Source organism: Lepidochelys kempii, chromosome 6 (assembly GCF_965140265.1).
Source record: "Lepidochelys kempii isolate rLepKem1 chromosome 6, rLepKem1.hap2, whole genome shotgun sequence".
In the NCBI taxonomy this organism is placed as follows: Eukaryota; Metazoa; Chordata; order Testudines; family Cheloniidae; genus Lepidochelys; species Lepidochelys kempii.
In genome coordinates, this window is record NC_133261.1 from 11861920 (window position 1) to 11882032 (window position 20113).

General features: G+C 51.4%; 1 long non-coding RNA gene across 1 annotated transcript in view; it reads left to right on the forward strand.

The window, feature by feature from the left end:
- The window catches only part of LOC140913699 (uncharacterized), a 54159-nt gene extending 35302 nt beyond the window's left edge, over positions 1-18857 (forward strand). Inside the window, exon 9 of the long non-coding RNA XR_012159640.1 lies at positions 17630-18857. This is a non-coding gene — a long non-coding RNA (uncharacterized lncRNA). The remainder of the gene's footprint in view (positions 1-17629) is intronic.
- Positions 18858-20113: the final 1256 nt, after the last annotated feature.

Below are 20113 nucleotides of genomic sequence, written 5' to 3' on the forward strand. Positions count from 1 at the left end.
CTTCCCCGAGTGGCAGCAGGAGACACCCTGTCCCCTTCTCTCCCTGGTGCAGGGACCGCCAAGGACTCAGAGGACGAGGAGGAGGAGGAAAGGGTGGATGTGCTCACAGAGGAGGCTGCTCTCAAAAACATCCTAGAGCAGCTCCAGGGCCAAGAAAAGGCACAAACATTCCCCAGCTGTGCTGGAACCAAGATTGTCCCACTCCTTCCCAGCATCCCGACCCCCTGCAGAGGGTCTTGGCCCTCATGTGCCACCACCCCTAATGGGGACCTTTCTCCTCCATGATCTAGGACCCCCAAGATAAGGGTGTTTGTCACACACCAGCCGGGGTCTCCTCCCCCACAGGCACTGACCCAGTTCCTGACCCTGCTTGTGTAGGAGTCGTGGGGGATATGGACAATGGGCGGGTCCCCACTATCCCCCATTCAGGCCTAAGTCCTGGAGCTGGTGTGGCTGGGGCAGGGAGGTCCCTGGCTAACTGGCTCTATCTCCCCTAACCCCACTCCTGGTGGGTACAGGATGAGGCCCAGCAGCTCATGTTCCTGCACACCATAAACCCCGCGTGTCTCGCTGCACAGCAGAGAGGGCAGGACACACTGGAGCCGCACTGCTGCAAGGCGGCTGTGGAGGAGAGGATTGTGGTGAGCGAGACAGGGCGCCCGGCAGCTAGAGGGTGGACAGAGCTATGGGAGGGGCAGGGGTCTCCCCGGGCTGATGGTCGGGGGATGGCTGGTGCTGGAGGAGCAGCTGAGGGCAGGGATTGCTGGGGCTGAAGATTGGGGAGAAGAGACGGGAGAAATAGTGGGCAGGAATCAGAGGAGCGGGAGGCAGGTGGGGGGATCCTGTTGGCTGCGTGGGGTGCTGGCTGTGTAATCTCCCCACTGGGAAGCGTGAGGGAGGCCCAAAGCTCACACGCTCCTTTGCGTCTCACAGGAGCTCATTGAGGAGCTTCCTGATGATTCTCCACCCAGCGCCGTCCTGTCCAACTCCCTGATTGCTGTGGGCAACCTCAGGTACCAAGACCCTCTTGCCCGGTTCCCCTAACCCTGGTGCTGCTCAGGCCCATGGCTGGGAGTCACTGCCCCTCCCACTCCCAGGTCACGTCCCAAGGGTGTCTCCTCTGGCAGAGGTGGCGGGAAGGTTCACTCTCTCTCCTGGCTGCTCTGTTTTTTTCCCTCCAGTAACATTGCAATGGGTTTGGGGAGAGGCTGACTCCTTGGATCAGATACAGGAGGGGCAGCAGGGTCCAGGGAACAGACACTATTCCTGCCCTGCCACTGTCTGTGGGGTGACCTTGGCTTTATCAGTCCCTGGCTTGGTGCCTCAGTTTCCGTTCTCGCCCGCCTCTGCCTCTTTCCCTGCAGTTTCACGTCCGTGTTGTTGCCAGTCCCACCCCTGCACTGCACAGTCTAAAACCGGCTCCTCTCTCTTGCCAGCACCATGACACCTGCCCTTGAGCCAGCGCTGGAGACCCACCTCCTTCGAGCTGCCCTGCATGCAGTCTTCACTCTGGGCACAGAGAAGGACACCACCCAAGTCCAAGTAGATCGTGCTAAATCCCGGATTGAAGAGCCAGCTGTCATCCTGCCACGAATCCTTGCGAATTGCCTGCAGTGGGATGTGAATGAGAGAGGCCAGGATATGTGTTTGGGGGTCTCACCAGTGCTTCCAAGAGACCGCCTCTTCCCATCCTGTGGCAGGTGTAGCCCCAGTTTCCCTAACTCTGACCCACGACTCTCCCTTGCTTTGTAGGATCTGCATAGGGTCTTGCCAGAGCTCCTGGATGCCACGCTGGGGAACCCGCTGGCAAAGTCCCCAGACTCCAACAGGCTCCACTACATCTTGGAGGTGAGCCCCATGAGAGGGGTGGGGGCAATTTTCCCTTAACTCTTAGATCCCTTTTCCAGGCTGTCCTCCTAGCTGGGCCCTCAGTGCGCCGTCCTGAGTCAGGGCAGTCAGTGCAATGCAGTGTCAGGCCCTTCCTCTTTGAAGGACAGAGGAAGGAGCTGGGACTTCAAGCCAGAATTCTGCCTGGTTCTGTTAAGCACTAACCATGGGGCCCCTGGCTGGCTTGGGGAGTGAGAGTCTGAACCCCTCCTGTGAGATCCAGAAGATGGTCCTCAGAGAAGAGTCACACGCTTGTTCCTCGAGAAATAGGAGGACCCAGAGAATCAGCCCTTGTCTCTGACGGGCCCGAGATGCCTGGGGGAATTGTGCTCATACTCAGTCTGTTCACCCAACCAAGGACTTGAGGAAGGGAGGGGTGAGGGGTCTGTCTCCTTCCTGGTGAGCTGTTCAGGAATCAGGAGTTCAGGGAGGTTGGGACCAGCCCCGACACCGAATATTGTCCCAATGTAGAGAGTCAACGACAAGTTGTGACCTACAAGCATCGTCCTGGGCACAACAATCCGTTCTGAAGCTCTGATATCAATGAATCAGCTATTCCACCCCGCATACAATGTCTCAGCCTCCTGGGGATGGGGAGGGGCTCATTAGCACAACACATGCACCTGCCCATTGACCCTGAGCTGCCTCCTTTCCCCACAGCACATTAACTACTGGATCATTTCCAGGGTGTCGCGAGAGAGAGCCAGGGCCATTAGGAGCAGCACTGTCCTGCTCTGATCCATCATCACCTTCCCTGACTTTGACATAAGTGGCCTCTGACCCCAGCTTCCTGACTCCAGGCATAGGTGGGCTGGCTCCAACGGGCTGTAGGATCTGCTGCTGCATGGGCTGTGGGTTAGGAGTGCACCTCTTGGGGAGGCAGAGTCAAAGCAGAGAATGAGCCTGGCTTGAGTCAAGTTCTTCTTGTCCTGGTTAAGTGTCAACTCTCGCTTTTAAGGGGACCATGCTCCAGATTCATGCCTTCCTGTGATCCTGGAGCAGCTGGGGAAGCAAATCCTCATGTAGAGTCCTGCCTGCATCTCTGTGCTCCAGGCTTCCTTGCGGGCAGAGACAATTAAGGATCTCGCTCTAGCTCCTATGCTCTAGCATCTCCTGCAGATGGGCTGAGAAGAAGGAGAGTCCTGGCTCAGGTGGGGACTGGGAGCTGACAGGAAAATGCTGATGAAGTTCCCGCTCCCTCTCCTTTCGATTAGAACTCAGCCAAATTCCCCAGGATGGGTCACGATGTGGCACAGCTGGCTCTGTTCATCGGTGACCCAGCCAAGGACATCACCTGGGAGGCCAAGGAGGCTGTTTACCGGCTCTACCAACTGCTGCTGCACCAGAGGGGTAAGGAGCCCAGCTGGGAAATGGAAAAGGAGGACTTGTGGCACCCTAGAGACTAACCAATTTATTTGAGCATAAGCTTTCGTGAGCTAGAGCTCACTTCATCGGATCCATACTGTGGAAAGTATAGAAGATCTTTTTATACACACAAAGCATGAAAAAATGGGTGTTTACCACTACAAAAGGTTTTCTCTCCCTCCACCCCACTCTCCTGCTGGTAATAGCTTATCTAAGTGATCACTCTCCTTACAATGTGTATGATAATCAAGTTGGGCCATTTCCATCACAAATCCAGGTTTTCTCTCCCCCCTCCAACACAAACCCACTCTCCTGTTGGTAATAGCTTATCTAAAGTGATCACTCTCCTTACAATGTGTATGATAATCAAGGTTGGCCATTTCCAGCACAAATCCAGGGTTTAACAAGAACGTCTGAGGAAGGGGGGGGAGGAAAAAACAAGGGGAAATAGGTTACCTTGCATAATGACTTAGCTACTCCCAGTCTCTATTCAAGACTAAGTTAATTGTATCCAATTTGCAAATGAGTTCCAATTCAACAGTCTCTCGCTGGAGTCTGGTTTTGAAGTTTTTTTATTGTAATATCGCAACTTTCATGTCTGTAATCGCGTGACCAGAGAGATTGAAGTGTTCTCTGACTGGTTTATGAATGTTATAATTCTTGATATCTGATTTGTGTCCATTTATTCTTTTACGTAGAGACTGTCCAGTTTGACCAATGTACATGGCAGAGGGGCATTGCTGGCACATGATGGCATATATCACATTGGTGGATGTGCAGGTGAACGAGCCTCTGATAGTGTGGCTGATGTTATTAGGCCCTATGATGGTGTCCCCTGAATAGATATGTGGGCACAGTTGGCAACGGGCTTTGTTGCAAGGATAGGTTCCAGGGTTAGTGGTTCTGTTATGTGGTATGTGGTTGCTGGTGAGTATTTGCTTCAGGTTCGGGGCCTGTCTGTAGGCAAGGACTGGCCTGTCTCCCAAGATTTGTGAGAGTGTTGGGTCATCCTTCAGGATAGGTTGTAGATCCTTAATAATGCATTGGAGGGGTTTTAGTTGGGGGCTGAAGGTGACGGCTAGTGGTGTTCTGTTATTTTCTTTGTGTAAGCAGTGTCAGGATGAGCTCCACCCTGACATCTGGTGGTGAGGTGTGGCAAGTTGTGGAAAAGAACTTCAGGGGCTGATCTCATTTGCATAGGCACACCCACGCCGCCTAGAATGAGGCCATAGCTGCCCAAATGGTCACTTTGGCTGCCGTGGGATCCCCAGTGTCTCTGTTATTGGGGCAGGAAGAATAAATTGTTATTACCCTGATTATGGGAACTGTGCTTGGAACTGTACTGGGCCTTTTGTTATGATGGAGGGATTCACCATCAACTAAGTAGCACTCGCTAGGCAAGGGTCATGGGTTCCAAAACTGTGAATTGACAGAGGCTGGGGATAAGTATTAATACTTGGTGGTATGGGCCCCTGGGTGAGGGCCTTACATGCTAATTGTACTTCCTCCTATCTCCACTGTGGAATATCAGAGCTAATTTTTATTCCATTAGGAGTCCAGTTACAGGCTGCTGAGCTCACTTTGGGCTAATAGTGCACCAGCACTGAGACTCCCCTACTACAAGCTGAATTCACCTAAGAGCTGAAATCACTGAGCATTGTGTTAAGTAGTGGGGGAGCCTGAAGATACATTGTGGAGCAGTTTGCGGGAGGGCTGGAGTGCCTTATGGACAGGCTGGTGGAGCAGTTTGTGGGACGGCAGGAGCTGCTTGTGGGCAGTGGAGCGGAGCGAAGCCGAGCGAAGCAGTTCGTGGGGCAGCTGGTGGAACGGAGCGAAGGCCTATGGAGCTGAGGGGTGGTCAGCTTCAGATCATGTAAGGTGCCCCTTTTACCTCTCTTCCCCACCCCCCCATCTCCACCCAGGTTGGGAGGTAAAGCTCTGCAGATAAACTTTTGAACTCTGGGGCTGCCCTGACCAGGGAAAGAGACTTTGGGTGATTTGGGGTTGTTGGACTCAAGAACCAAAGGGAAAGAGCATGCCCCAATTCGTTTGGGGTGGGTTTTTGCTCATGGGTTGTGTTACGAATCCCGTTGGTTGTGTTTCCCCAACATAATGCCACATTGTTTCTCTCTGTTATTAAAAGGCTTTTGCTACACTCAGACTCTGTGCTTGCGAGAGGGGAAGTATTGCCTCTTGGAGGCACCCAGCGGGGGTGGTATATATTTGTCCCAGGTCACTGGGTGGGGGCTCGAGCCGGTTTGCCTTGTGTTATTGGAATGAATCCCCTAGATATTGAACCCGGCCCTTGTTGCTGCCAACTCTGATGGGCAGAAGGGTTACATTTGTTAGGCCTGTCCTGTAGTAGGTGACTTCTGGGAACTCTTCTGGCTCTATCAATCTGTTTCTTCACTTCCGCAGGTGGATATTGTAGTTGTAAGAATGCTTGATAGAGATCTTGTAGGTGTTTGTCTCTGTCTGAGGGGTTGGAGCAAATGCGCTTGTATCGCAGAGCTCGGCTATAGACAATGGATCGTGGTCAGGGTGAAAGCTGGAGGCATGTAGGTAGGAAAAGCGGTCAGTAGGTTTCCGGTATAGGGTGGTGTTTATGTGACCATCGTTTATTAGCACTGTAGTGTCCAGGAAGTGGATCTCTTGTGTGGACTGGACCAGGCTGAGGTTGATGGTGGGATGGAAATTGTTGAAATCATGGTGGAATTCCTCAAGGGCTTCTTTTCCATGGGTCCAGATGATGAAGATGTCATCAATATAGCGCAAGTAGAGTAGGGGCGTTAGGGGACGAGAGCTGAGGAAGCGTTGTTCTAAGTCAGCCATAAAAATGTTGGCATACTGTGGGGCCATGCGGGTACCCATAGCAGTGCCGCTGATTTGAAGGTATACATTGTCCCCAAATGTAAAATAGTTATGGGTAAGGACAAAGTCACAAAGTTCAGCCACCTGGTTAGCCGTGACATTATCGGGGACAGCTGGGAAATGGCACCTGAGAGAAGAGTGTGACTGGGAACCCAGCCAATTTCTCTCAGACTAACCCCGGCTGGAGAATGAGTCTCTCTCTCTCTCTCTCTCTCTTTCTGTCTACTACACCACCCCCTGCAATTCGGTTGGACCAGGCACACAGCGAGGACTCTGCCCACTCTGCAGCCACCAATGCGATTGGAAGGACACAAGCACTGCAGCCAGAATGACAAATGTCATTCTCTCTTTCCCAGGCCTGACCGTCCACGAGGCCAAAGACCTAACCCTGCCAAAGAAGGAAATAGGATTGGTTTGGAATGATTTGTTCTTGACAAATCCATGCTCACTAGTCTTAAGAACCAAATTATCCTGCAGGTGCTGACAAACTGATTGTTTAAGAATATATTCCAGTATCTTTCCAGCTATGGAAGTGAGGCTAGCTCGTCTGTAAGTCCCAGGGTTCTGTTTGTTCCCCTTTTAAAGATAGGTCCTGTCTTGTTAATGGATGGGAAGATGTTCTTTTTCAGGGATCTCAGACGAGAACTGGGGCACAGCACTTGGTTTGTTAAGGCCACAAAAATGGAGGCAGGAACCTCTTTTCTCCTGCTGGCAAAGAACCCCAGGTACCTAAAAGACAGGGACTCACATCCCTGAATGGGCTTTAAAAAAGGCAGTGGTTACAAAATTTGGCCCCAACCATTTCTTGTTTCCGCAGACTAGACATTTTAGCAAACTTTAAAATTCCTTGGTGCTAAACACCGTGAAATTCCCCTGTCTCCTTCACAGAGGGCTTTAGTGCCCCTTCTCTCACTCAGGCTCATGACTGCTCAGAGTTCGAGAATTGTCCCTGTTCCCATTGGACAGATGGGGAGGAGCCTGAGATACAGAGAAGGGAAGTGACCTACCCAAGGGCCTACACAGCAAGGTGGTGGCAGAGCCAGAAAGAGAAGCCACCAGTCCTGACTCCCGTTCTAACAGACCACAACCCCTGCCCCGCCATGGCACAACTCCCCCGCTGAGGCAGGGATAGAGCCCAGGAATCGAGATGGTGGGGAAATTGCATTGAAACCCCTGTTTCTGTCAGAAAATCCCATTCAGAGTACACCAGTTTGTTTCTTGAAATCATAACAAGTGGGATGAAAGTTCTTTGCACAAATGTTTTGTTGCAAAACAAAAGCACCTCCTGTTTGTCACAGTGTGTTAAATTGTCTCGTCGCACACAAAGAGGAGACACTTAGATCTCAAAAATTAGATGAGATGCTTCAGTCTGAGCTAAGTAGTTGCTGCTCTTAACAATTTCAAAATAAAAAAATACCAATAAAATAGAATATTTCAGCAATTCTATGATGTCATAATCTGATCTGAGTAAACGTGATAGGACACCTCATATTATGCACTTCTCGTAGTGACACTCTCCAATGGATCCCCATCTTCCACACACCGTGAGGTAGGTAGAAGCGGATCATTATTATCCCTACTTGAAAGAGGGAGAAGCTAAGGCTGAGAAAGGAGAATTGACTTGTCTTAGGTCACACAGCCAGTCAGTGGCAGAGTTGGGAATAGGACCCAAGAGCCCTGATTTTCAAACTAACCATCGGATCTTGAATTTCATACATTGAATGACCTGAATAAAGTGTTCTCAAATGAGCTCCAGACCAACAACAGTGCACAGGAATTATTCAGCAAGTATTTTAGGAGAACTGGAATATTAGAGAGAATCATGAACTGCTCAGAGACAATTAAGGCAGAGAAGCAGCAAAATTCGTCAAACATATGACTGGTTATGACTTATTTACTTGGTCTTAAAAGAGAACAACAAGGACCTGAGTCTCCTCCCTGTCAATAACCCCCTGCTCAGGCAATCAGGGTAGAGACTGAGGATGGAAGGCTGAGGGCTCTCACCAGAGAGCCCAAAGGATGGCCCAGGTCACTGGTGGGGATCACTGCCCGAGCACTATTTCAGCCCCACATTTTTGGGTGGACCTCCCACAATGGGAGCTGCAGAGCTCTTCCCCGCGAAACACACACAGATACACCTCCTAGTGTTGGGAGGGGAACAAGAGAAAGGACAAAAGAAGCAAGAGAAGAAGAGAAAGGAGAGAGGGATGGAGGAGAAGGTGAAACAAAAAGGACAAACCCTAATGTCCCCAGTGATTCAAAGGGACAAAATTTTAGGTGGAGAATAAAATTCTGCCTCCTTAAACTCATGTTTTCCACGCCTAGAATTCAGCTGTCTCCAGATGGATCAGACTGAGCAGGTTTCAAACCTCGAGGAGGCTCTTACCTTCTAAACAGGAATGTCTGTTTTCTAGTCAAATCAGTAAAAGGAAAAGAGAAAACTCGAAAGAGGTTCCTGCTGGTGCTCACGTATGTGAACCCTAATACGCTCTCAGTCCTCAAAGAGAGACCTGGAGAAGGAGACTTGCTGAAGCAAAGACACAGGGGTCTGCAAGGTTTCCCTGGCCCCTCACCCCTGTTCTGCCTGGCTGATGTCAGCATCTCTCTGTGAGGTCACCACCTCCCCATCACCTTGGACCAATAGTCTGAGGTCCTGCAAAAGGCCTTTGTGATGTCACTCCCACACCCCTCCCTTGCTGTGCTAATGTCCTGCCGCTGGCCAGGCACTTTGGAGGTTTGAGCTACTCCCTGTGGATCACCCCACTCAAGGACTGTTCATTCTCGGAAGCAAGCCGGCTCGACAGTAAAACATCAGACGCTGCTCCCAATGCTCCACTCAGTTTTTCAGAAATGAGGAGACTTTGTGGCCAGGAGAGACCATTAGAGCATCTAATCTGACCTCCTGCATATCACAGGCCCCCTGTATGACACAACAGCTACTTTTGGGGCAAACACATTCCAGAAAGGATCTAGTCTTCATTAAATGACATCAAGAGATGGCGAATCCACCGCTTTCCTTGGTAGCTTGTTCCTGTGGTGAATCATCCTCGCTGTTGAATATTTGTGCCTTATTTGGCATATGAATTTGTCTCTTTTCACTGTCCAGCCATTGGGTCTTGTTATGCCTTTCTCTGCTAGATTAAAGAGCCCTTTAATACCCAATAGCTTCTCTCCATTAAGGGACTTCAACACTTCAACGAAGTCCCCTTTCAATCTTGTTTTGATAAGCTAACCAGGTTGAGCTCTTTCAATAGCTCACGAGAAAGCATTTTTCTCCAGCCCGCAGAACATTTGGTGGCTCTTTGCTGCCCCAGCTCCAATTTCACAACATCTTTTTGAAATGAGGACACCAAAGCTGGAGACAGTATTCCAATATCAGTCTCACTGATGTCATGTCACCTCCTGTGATGTTATTGACATAATCTGTAACTCTATAGATCACTGTTGCGACCACTGTTATATATTTGCAGGCAATATTGTATAAAGGTTGTCGTGTAAGGGGTCTATGGAGCGGTTATGATGGGCTGATTATAATTATGCTATCTGTGTATATGTATCATTTTTGTAGTTGAAGTTATGACTATTGGCTCTATACTGTCTGTATTTCAAACTTGTGCTCTGCTTCCGGGGAACACCCCAGACAATTTGGTGTCAGCTCTGCCTGGCCTGCTTGATGGCCCATTAAGGACCATCAGCTATACAATGGACCCATTGAGAGAAGGCATAAACACCTTGTGACTCAGCAAGGTATGCAGGGATCTGCCTCTGGATAGAACTCTAAGGTTTTTCTATGCCAGTGCTGGATAGAGTGTCCTTGGGACAAAGAAAGCAAAGACCACATGGCAAGAGACTAGAAAAGGCTGCTGCCTCGCCTCCATCTTGTCTTCAGTCCTGCTTCAGACCTCTGGAGGGACTTTGCTAGAAACTGAAGCTCTATAAAAAGGACTGAATGACCCATCCCAGCTGTGGATGTTCTCCAGAGACTTGATTTGAACCGGCAGTTTATTCTATCGCTGCTACAACCCTAAACCAAGAACTTTGCCTTTACTGTATGTAATTGATTCCATTTCACCAATTCTAGCTCTCATCTATATTTTTTTCCCTTCATGACTAAACCTTTAGATTTTAGATTCTAAAGGATTGGCAACAGCGTGGTTTGTGGGTAAGATCTGATTTGTATATTGTCCTGGGTCTGGGGCTTGGTCCTTTGGGATCGAGAGAACCTTTTTTCTTTTACTGGGGTATAGGTTTTCATAACCATTCATCCCCATAGCGAGTGGCACTGGTGGTGATACTGGGAAACGGGAGTGTCTCAGGGAATTGCTTGTGTGACTTGTGGTTAGTCGGTGGGTAAAATCAAAGTCCTCTCTGTTTGGCTGGTTTGGTTTGCCTTAGAGTTGGAAAAACCCCAGTCTTGGGCTCTAACTGCCCTCCTTGAAGCAATTTGTCCTGAAATTGGCACTCTTTGTTGAGTCCTGCCAGAACCAGCATCGTTACAGTGATAGAATAAACTGCAGGTTCAAATCAAGTCTCTGGAGTGCATCCACAGCTGGGATGGGTCATTCAGTCCTTTGTGTAGAGCTTCCATTTGTAGCAAAGTCCCTCCAGAGGTAAGAAGCAGGACTGAAGACAAAATGGAGACGAGGCATCAGCGGGATCCGGAGCTCTGCCTCCCCTACCTCGATCTGGTGGATTAAGTCTGGTGTGGAACCTGAATAGCCTGTTTGGGGGGAATGAATCAGTTTTATTACTAAAGTTTTGGGGGTAGGGACTCCTTTATATGTCGGTGCAGCCCAGCACAACAGGGCCCCGATCTCGGTCAGTGTTTGTCTGCGCAGCACTGGGCACGGCAAGGCCCCAGTCTCAGTCGCTGCTTCAGAGGAAAGCGCAAGAGATCCCAACCAGGAGAATAAAGAAATAAACCTTCCTTAGAGGAGATTTCTTCCCATCTCCCACCAGGCAACTTCAGTTCACACTCTGAAGCAGCAACGTCTGTGACCCTTTTCAATTTGCTTTGAGGGCTGAGTCACGGCAGGTGTCACTGTTACACAGACCTATGAGTTCTTTTGCTTAGGGTGCAGCATTGTTCAACTGTGCGCTTGTTCAGTTTATGATGTTAATTCTTGCTGGGGAGCTGAGGAGGTGTTACAAGCAGAAGAGTTTTCTCTCTGCCTTATTTGCTCATGTGCTCTTTACAACCACCCCTGTGCCAGGACTGAGGTATATAATCCAAGTAAACAAGTTACACTAAGATTAGCCTCAGGCTCTGTAGCCCTGACTTCTCCTTCAACAGGAAGCCAACCTGAAAGGGGCTGACATTTACCACCACTGGGCTGCTGGGTGACACATGGCAGCTGAGGCGTCGAGGGACCACATACATTTCACAGGTGTGAGTAAAAGATGGGAAGTTGGTATTTACCCAGGGAAACGAAGGCCCGGTAATTCCTCAGCATCTGGTCCTGGTACAGCTGCTTCTCTGGCTGGGATAAGAGCTCCCACTCCTCCCAGGTGAAATACAGAGCGACATCCTCAAACGCCACCTGGAGCTGCTAGCCCAGCAGCTGTGACCTAGGGGGACTCCCACTCCCAGCTCTCCCAGGGACTTTGGGGCCCTACTGGCAGGGAACAGGAGTCGCCTTTGGCTCTGGGGTGGGGCTCTGGGAAGGTCCTGAATCCCAGTGCAGGGAACAGGCTCCTTCCCCACCACCTCCCCAGCCGGAGTCCCCACCTCTGCCCCAGGCCTCTGCTCAGCACAGCTCTCGCCCCTGGCTCAGGCGCCTCGGGGGTAAAGGGGTCGCACCTGGCTCCGCATGTCCGCCTCGGCCAGGGCCTTCCCCTCCCTAGCCGCAGGGACGCTCCCGGCTTTCTGGGCGGGTCCCAGGGCCCCAAAGCTGCTCCCCGGCCCCAGCGTTCCGGCAGCTGCAGCCTCTGAGCCCCCAGGCTGCGCTGGTGCAAAGCGGGACCTGGGCCCTGCCTGGCCATGCTGCGCTGAGCTGCTCCCAGCCCCAGGGTCATTAGCGCGGGAGCGACCTGGGTCCCGGCCCCCTTGGCCCCCAGCCGGGAGCAGTCAGTGCCTGGCCAGGGAGTCCCCGCCCTGCGTCCTGCCTGCGCTGGCCCCGCTGCAGCCATTGCCAGGCTCGGCTCTGGCCCAGGCAGCGACTTCCCGCCCTGCGGCTGGTGCCTCCCCAGGGCCGCCTCTTGCCTGCTCCCCACCCTGGGGCTGCAGCCAGGGCCTGCCCTGCGCATTGTCCAGGCTGGCCCGGGAAGGCTCCTCCCTTGGCCCAGCTCGCTAAGCGCTCCAGCCCTGCTGCTTCCTGCCTGCCCCTGGCTCAAGGGTCCCGCGCGTGCGCTGCCAGCTCTAGCAGCCAGGGAAGGCCCCAGCGTAGGGACCTTCTGGCCGAGCCCCTCCGGACGCCTGGGTCCCGAGTCTCACCGCTAGGGCGCTCGCTGCACGTGGTGCCTGGGAGGCAGGAGCCCGTTACAGGCCAGACCCCTGGGCTGGGAGTGGGGCACCACTGCGCCTTGGGGAGCTGGCTAAGGCTGGGGGTTGGGAGCCCAGACTCCTGGGTCCGCCCCCGGCTCTGGGATGGGAGGGGGACAGGTGGGTACCAGAGGGCCCAGACCAGGCTGTGCAGCATGTGTGTCACAGTAAGGGATGGGTCAGGTTGTGTTTGTTGCTTGGTTGTGTGATGTTGGTGTGTGTGTTACAGGAGATCACACCCCAGGCTGTGTATGGTGTGTAGGTATGAGTGTTGCAGGAAGGCTGCGTGATGTTGTCAAGGTTTCTTCCCCACTCTGAACTCTAGGGTACAGATGTGGGGACTTGTATGAAAGACTCCCCTAAGCTTATTCTTACCAGCTTAGGTTAAAAACTTCCCCAAGATACAAACTTTGCCTTGTCCTCGAACCGTATGCTGCCACCACCAAGCGTTTTAAACGAAGAACAGGGAAAGAGCCCATTTGGAGACGTCTTCCCCCCAAATATCCCCCCAACCCCTACACCCCCTTTCCTGGGGAAGGCTTGATAAGAATCCTCATCAATTTGTACAGGTGAACACAGACCCAAACCCTTGGATCTTAAGAACAATGAAAAAGCAATCAGGTTCTTAAAAGAAGAATTTTAATTAAAGAAAAGGTAAAAGAATCACCTCTGTAAAATCAGGATGGTAAATACTTTACAGGGTAATCAGATTCAAAACCTAGAGAATCCCTCTAGGCAAAACCTTAAGTTACAAAAAGACACAAAAACAGGAATATACATTCCATCCAGCACAGCTTATTTTACCAGCCATTAAACAAAAGGAAATCTTACGCATTTCTAGCTAGATTACTTACTAACTTTACAGGAGTTAGGTTTCAGAGTAGCAGCCGTGTTAGTCTGAATCCGCAAAAAGAAAAGGAGGACTTGTGGCATCTTAGAGACTAACCAATTTATTTGAGCATAAGCTTTCGTGAGCTACAGCAACATCCGCTGAAGTGAGCTGTAGCTCACGAAAGCTCATGCTCAAATAAATTTGTTAGTCTCTAAGGTGCCACACGTCCTCCTTTTCCTTTTACAGGAGTTGTAAGTCTGCATTCCTGATCTGTTGCCAGCAAAAGCATCACACAGACAGACCAACCCTTTGTTCCCCCCCTCCGGATTTGAAAGTATCTTGTCCTCTCATTGGTCATTTTGGGTCAGGTGCCACCTAGGTTACCGTAGCTTCTTAATCCTTTACAGGTGAAAGGGTTTCGCCTCTGGCCAGGAGGGATTTTATAGCACTGTATACAGAAAGGTGGTTACCCTTCCCTTTATATTTATGATAGAGGTGTTTTACAGATCACACTCTGGCTGTAAGTATCAGGGGGTCGCCGTGTTAGTCTGTATCCACAAAAACAAGGAGGAGTCCAGTGGCACCTTAAAGACTAACAGATTTATTTGAGCATAAGCTTTCATGGGTAAAAACCCCACTTCTTCAGGTGCAAGAGCCTTCTCTGGCTGTAGTGTGCATTTGTTACAGGACCCTGTTGCCCCTAACTCCAGCACCCCCTAACCCTTGTTAACCCAAGGCCAGCACCGTCCCTCGCTGATGAAGAGGATGCTGGTCTATGGGGTAGTTTCTCCCCTTCTCATCCTTCCTCTGCGGGACCTTTCCTCTGTCCCACAGCACCTCCCCTAAGGTGGCTGGGTTTCTGCTCCCCCTCCCCCGTCTAGCAGTTGCTTCGCATAAGAGGGGGGCAGTCCAGTCCCTGTGGTTCAGGCAGCCGGAGGTAACAGCTAACGGTGGCTGAAGAGGGGAAGGGCCTTGGGACAGGTGGTGTGGGGCAGGGAGGGTCACCAGGGGCCTCAGAACACCTGGGTCCCATCCCCAGCTCTGGAGGGGGGATAGTGGGTTAGAGCAGGGGCGTCTCAGAGTCAGGACACCTGGGTTCTATCCCTGGCTCTTGGAGAGGAGTGGAGGCTGGTGGGTTAAAGTAGTGGGGGCTGGAAGCCAGGACTACCCTGAAATGGGATCTCAGCCATGTCTTCTTGTGATGCCTCCTGCAGAGATGGGGCCCACCCAACCCTGATCTCAACACCAACCTGGCTGACAACATCAAGCACTGATGGAGCAATAGCATGCCCACAGCACCCACTGATATGGCCATCGAGGGAGGAGTACGTAGCCGCATCCAGGCAGCCCAGCTCACAAGGCAGAGGGGCTCATGAGCAGCAGCCTTGCTGCATTGTCTGGGCCATGCCGAGGGGCAGGGCCATCCTTACCCATACGCAAAGTACGCAGCTGCATAGGGCAAATTTCCTGCTGTCCTGCACAGCTGCATGTTGCTCCAGCCCCTGCCCTGCCTCTTCCCCATGACCCCCCCCTTCCCGCCCCTGCTCTGATCCAGCCCCACCCCCACTCCACCCCTTCCCCAAAGCCCCTGCCCTGCTCTGCCCCACCCTGCCTCTTCCCCACCCCTGCTGTGCCCCCACTGCCCTGAGGACGGCAGCAGGGTAGGGCCTGCACTCACTGGCAGCAGCCTGGGCCCAGCTACACCGCCGGTGAGTGCTGGGGGGTGGGTCCTCCCTGCCCTGCCCCGGCTAGGCTTGGGGCCAGCCCCGCCCCCTCCCACAGAGGCCTGCCCCCCCCCCCGGGGGGGGCTGCATACGGCCCCAGAATAGCTAGGGACAGCTCTGCCAAGGGGCATTGGGAACCTTGAATGAGGGAGCGAGGCTGGGCTTGTGGCTACAGGGCTGGGCTACAGAACTCCCGGTGTCTACTCCCAGCTCTGCCACTTGCTGCCTCTGTGACCTTTGGTCACAGGGAATTGCCAGACGGGATCAGAGCAGAGGTGTGTCCACTCCAGTGTCCTGTTTCCAGCACCAGAGGCTGCAGAGGTTGGTGTAAGAATCCCGCAGTAGCGGATGGGGGGGGGGGGGAATAGTCATCCTGTGCTCGTGTCACTCAGTGGGTCACACCGGGAAATACCAGATTCAGGACAAACTGCTGAGAAATAGGGCAGACACAGCCAAAATTGCTGGTTATTCTTCCAGAAGATATACCAAACCAGCAACAAAAGTAAACTCCTGTCTCACCACAGTGGCTAATAGTCAGAAATGCAGCCGCCTTAGATATCCCAGGCCTTGTTTCATCACCCACACACTAGACTTAATGATGAGTGGTTATTGAAAACCAACTTCATCAAACAAGGAGTTCTTCTGAGCCCAAAGGCCCAGCCACAAACCCAGGTTAATATACAGCTCAGATCTTGCCCAATAATCACTGTTGCCAATCCTTTGGTATCTAATATCTAAAGCAGGGGTCTCAAACCCAAATGACCACAAGGGCCACATGAGGACTAGTACCTTGGCCCGAGGGCCGCATCATTGACACCCCGACCTGCAGCCCCCGCCCCCACTCCACCCCTTCCATGAGGCTCTGCCCCTGCCCTACCTCTCCCCTGCCCCCATTCCAACCCCTTCCCCAAAATCCCCACCCCCAACTCTGCCCCCTCCCTGCCCCCAGGGGGTGCAGGTAGGGTGTGGCGGGGGCTCAGGGCAGGGAGTTGAGGTGCAGGAGGGGTGCGGGGTGCAGCAGGGGGCTCAGGGTGCAGGAGGGGTGTAGCAGGGGTCTCAGGGCAGGGGGTCAGGGTGCAGGAGGGGGTTCAGGGCAGGGGGTTCAGCTGCAGGAGGGGTTTTGGGGGGCAGGCTCTGGCCTGGCATGCACCAGGGCAGGGCAGGCTCCCTTCCTGCCTGCCTGCCCTGCCCCCGCGCTGCTCCGGGAAGCGGACGGAACCTGGGGGAGGGGGGGTACAGGGGTCTGTGTGTTGCCCTGGCTGCTCCTCCAGGTACCTCCCCCGAAGCTCCCATTGGCCAGGAACAGGGAACTGCGTGTTTGAGACCCCTGATTGAAAGCCATGTGTTTAAGACCCCTGATCTAAAGATTTATGTATAAGCGAAAGAAAGAGGTGAGGGTAAAAACTGTTAAAGGAATCAAATATATACACACATTGCAAAGTGCTTGTGTCCAGTTTGAAGCAGTGATGGAATAAACTGTTGGCTTGTTAAGTCTCTGATGGCATCCAAAAGAATGGAAGGTCCCGAGTCCATTGGTTAGAACGCTCCTTTTATTGTAAGTCCATAGTCCAGAGATCAGTGCAGGGAAGAGGCAAAATGCAGATGTTTCTAGGGCTTTTTATAGCTTCTGCCAGGCCTAAGTGTTTCATGAATTTCTTATTTCTTTTTTAGTATTTTGCTAAATGTGCCAAATAAGTCAATAACCAGCTCTGCATTTTGTCTCATACATGGGTGTACTGTCCAACTTTACACTGTTAGATTTACCTGACATTAGTCTCTGTGTGTTTTGTATAAAATACTGCTGAAAACAAGTATGATGGTCTGTGAGACTTAACTGTCAATAAAACTAACTTGAACATATGCTTAAAGTAGTTTATCTATAAAATAATATGCAGTTTGGTTTGAGTGTATGCTAAATTGTTTTGAGAAAGAGGAGGGAAGGGTGGATGTTAAAGTGTTATGTGTCTGTATGCGTGTAGAGAGGTCAGAAAACAACATTTATAGCTCTGGTAAAAAGTGGAATCAACTCTAACATAAAATAGTTTAAACTAGCCTTACATTTTGTCTACATGGGGTGTATTGAACAATTGAACACTGTTAGATTTCTTTTAAGCTAGGCTGTGTGCGTATTCTGTATAAAATAATGCTGAAAAACAAGTATGAATGTGTATGTGAGTGGGTGACATCTATAAAACTAATTTGAATGTATGCTTATGGTGGTTCATAAGTTGGCTTGAATGAATGCTTATTCGTTTTGGGAAGTAGAGCTGGGAGGGGTTTGTGACTGGGGCTGTGTGTGCAGGCTTTTGGGTTTTATTTATTTTTTTCTTTTTAATTTCTCTCTCTCTTCACCCACTGCCACAATATACATAGGAAGAACAGTTCTACCTCATATAACTGAGCAGCATGAGCTCCAAAATGAACATTTACTACGGTTCTTCTCTCCCGTGTCTTGTGGGCCACAAATAGATTGCTGAGACCGGCTAGACCCCTCTGGAGTGGAGAATTCCTGACTCGCTGTGCCACCGGATGACCCTACCACCGACTCCACAACGTTCTCCAACTTGACCTTTGTCCAGGACTTCGTTCTCGGGCTTGAGCCCCCTGTCTACCGCCTGCAGCCCCACCAAAGTATCCACAGGGCTCTTGGCGGTGGAGGTGAGGTCACCACCAAGGGTGGCATCCAGCTCCTGATAGAAGGGGTAGGTCTTCAGCGCGGGACGAGAGTGACGGTTTACCTCCCTTGCCTTCTGGTACGCCTGCCTCAGCTCCTTTCTCTTCGCTCAGCACTGCTGCCTCCTCCCACCCCGTAACCGGACTTTTGGTTCGGGCACCATTTAGGGTTGCCAGATCCCTAAAGCCAGACACCCAGAAACCCTAAATGGCACCCGGCCACAAAAGCGAAAACCTGGACAGGTGGCAACCTTACCAGTCATACAATAAATACACACTGTGGAACAGGCCTCTCCTTTCATCTCATTAAAAGCTGGGGCATTCCTGGGTGGTCAGATCTCTCCTTGCTCAGTTTGGCAGTGACATTAGGAGGGTTGTGGAGGCTGTTACTCTTTCATGCTGTACGAAGGGGTGTGTGAAGCCCCATTTAAAGGCACAGCAAGACATTACACACTGAAGAGCTGTTTTTAAAGGCAGTGTGGTTCAGTGGGCTGAGCTATGGGCTGGGATCCAGGAGACCAGAGTTCCATTCCCAGCTCTGCTGCTGGCCCGTTGACTGACCTTGGGTGAGGCTCTCTGTGCCTTGGTTTCCCCATTTGTATAATGGGGATTGAGGCACTAAGTGGCTTTGTAAAGCACTTTGTGATGTACAGCTGGCCCCCATCTTCAAGTATTTCAATAGAATAATATATTTCAAGTACAACCAAATCAAACAACTCTCCTACCCCAAGTGTTGTGACAGATTTTTTCCTTCTCCAGCCCCAAAGCACAGGTCAGAGTGGGCTGTGTCAATCCAATCAAGGTGCTATTGTGTAAGTGGTGGGACAATCAAAGCATCAGACAGACTTTCATGGAAGGGAAAAAGCAGCCACTGCCCAAAGGAAATGAAGCCCACACTGTGCAGCCGGCTACTGCTGCCGTCAGCCCACCTTTGCACATCTGGTGCAATGGCTGCTGCCCTGCAAGAGGCATTGTGCAGTTTGACTCTCCTCTGAGAACATCCACAACCATTTCGCCGTGTGCATAAGCTGTTTTTACAACAGAGAATTCATCTCTTCACTAGAGTGTGAGCTGTCGGGGGGAGGAGAGGGGAGGGGAGGGGAAGAGATGGCAACTGAAAGCTCTTCTTCACAGACACATGGTAAAATAAAAACAAACTTCCTTCCCTACTTTTAACCATGCACATGTACAATTCATAACTTCTGAAGCATCCTGGTGGATTCTTCATCTCTGGCCATTTTAAAATCAAGACTGGATTTAAAAAAAAAAAAGAAAGTTCTGCTGTAGTTCAAACAGACATTAACTCAGAGAAGTTTTGGCCGGTGTTATACAGGAGCTCAGGCTGAATGTGGTCTCCTGTATAGGCCTGGGGAAATTGTGCACCACTGCACAGGCGCAGAATTCATGTCCCCAGCAGACTTTTTTTCCCCTTGGCAGAAAATACATTTTGCCACCGAGGCGCTGCAGTTACACCTTTCTCCCACCAGGAGCTGTTATGGCACCAGAACAGAGGGCAGCTAGCTCAGAGCTGTAGCAGAAGTCGCATTCCTCACAGCAAACTGCCCAAAGGGGCCAGGTGAGGAAGCAGGCAATATGGGGGGTGGGGGGGGCAGACAGAGCAGGGCACATAGGGCTGCTGCGGGGACCACATAGGCTGGGGTTCAGAAGGGCTGGTGGGGGGGGAAGACTGGGGTGAGGGTCTAAGTGGGAGTGGGGGTGCAGGACCACACAGGGATAGGGGCTACACAGGGGCAGGTGTGGCTGAGTGGGAGTGCAGGGTCACACAGGGATAGGGGAAGGAGGGTGCAGGGACACACAGGAATGGGGCAGATGTGCCTAACTGAATGGGAGAGGCTAGGGAGTCAGCCAGGGAAGTATGGGGGAGGCTCCCCAACTCTCTAACAATCCCCGCCCCCACCAAATCTGTTAATACTTCTCCCACCCACACCCAACAACCCTTCTGCTTCACTCCCAGGCTACTTCCAGCAATTACTTCCCTCCCTCTCAGCTCCTCTGTTACTCCTGACTCCCCCAAGCCTTTGTACTACTGCTGAGGGGTGCAGGAAATAGGTTTCTGTATTATAGTTTACATGAATTCTTACTCAGAGTTCTGTGTTAATATGCCTAGTAAAGAATCTATTTGTCAAAAAACACTTTCTGAATCTTTTTTTTGGTCTCTCCATTGCTACAGACATACTTGCTGACAGGAATTTTGAAATAAATTACCAAAATAACTGAAACTAGTGTTCATGCATCTGATGAAGTGAGCTGTAGCTCATG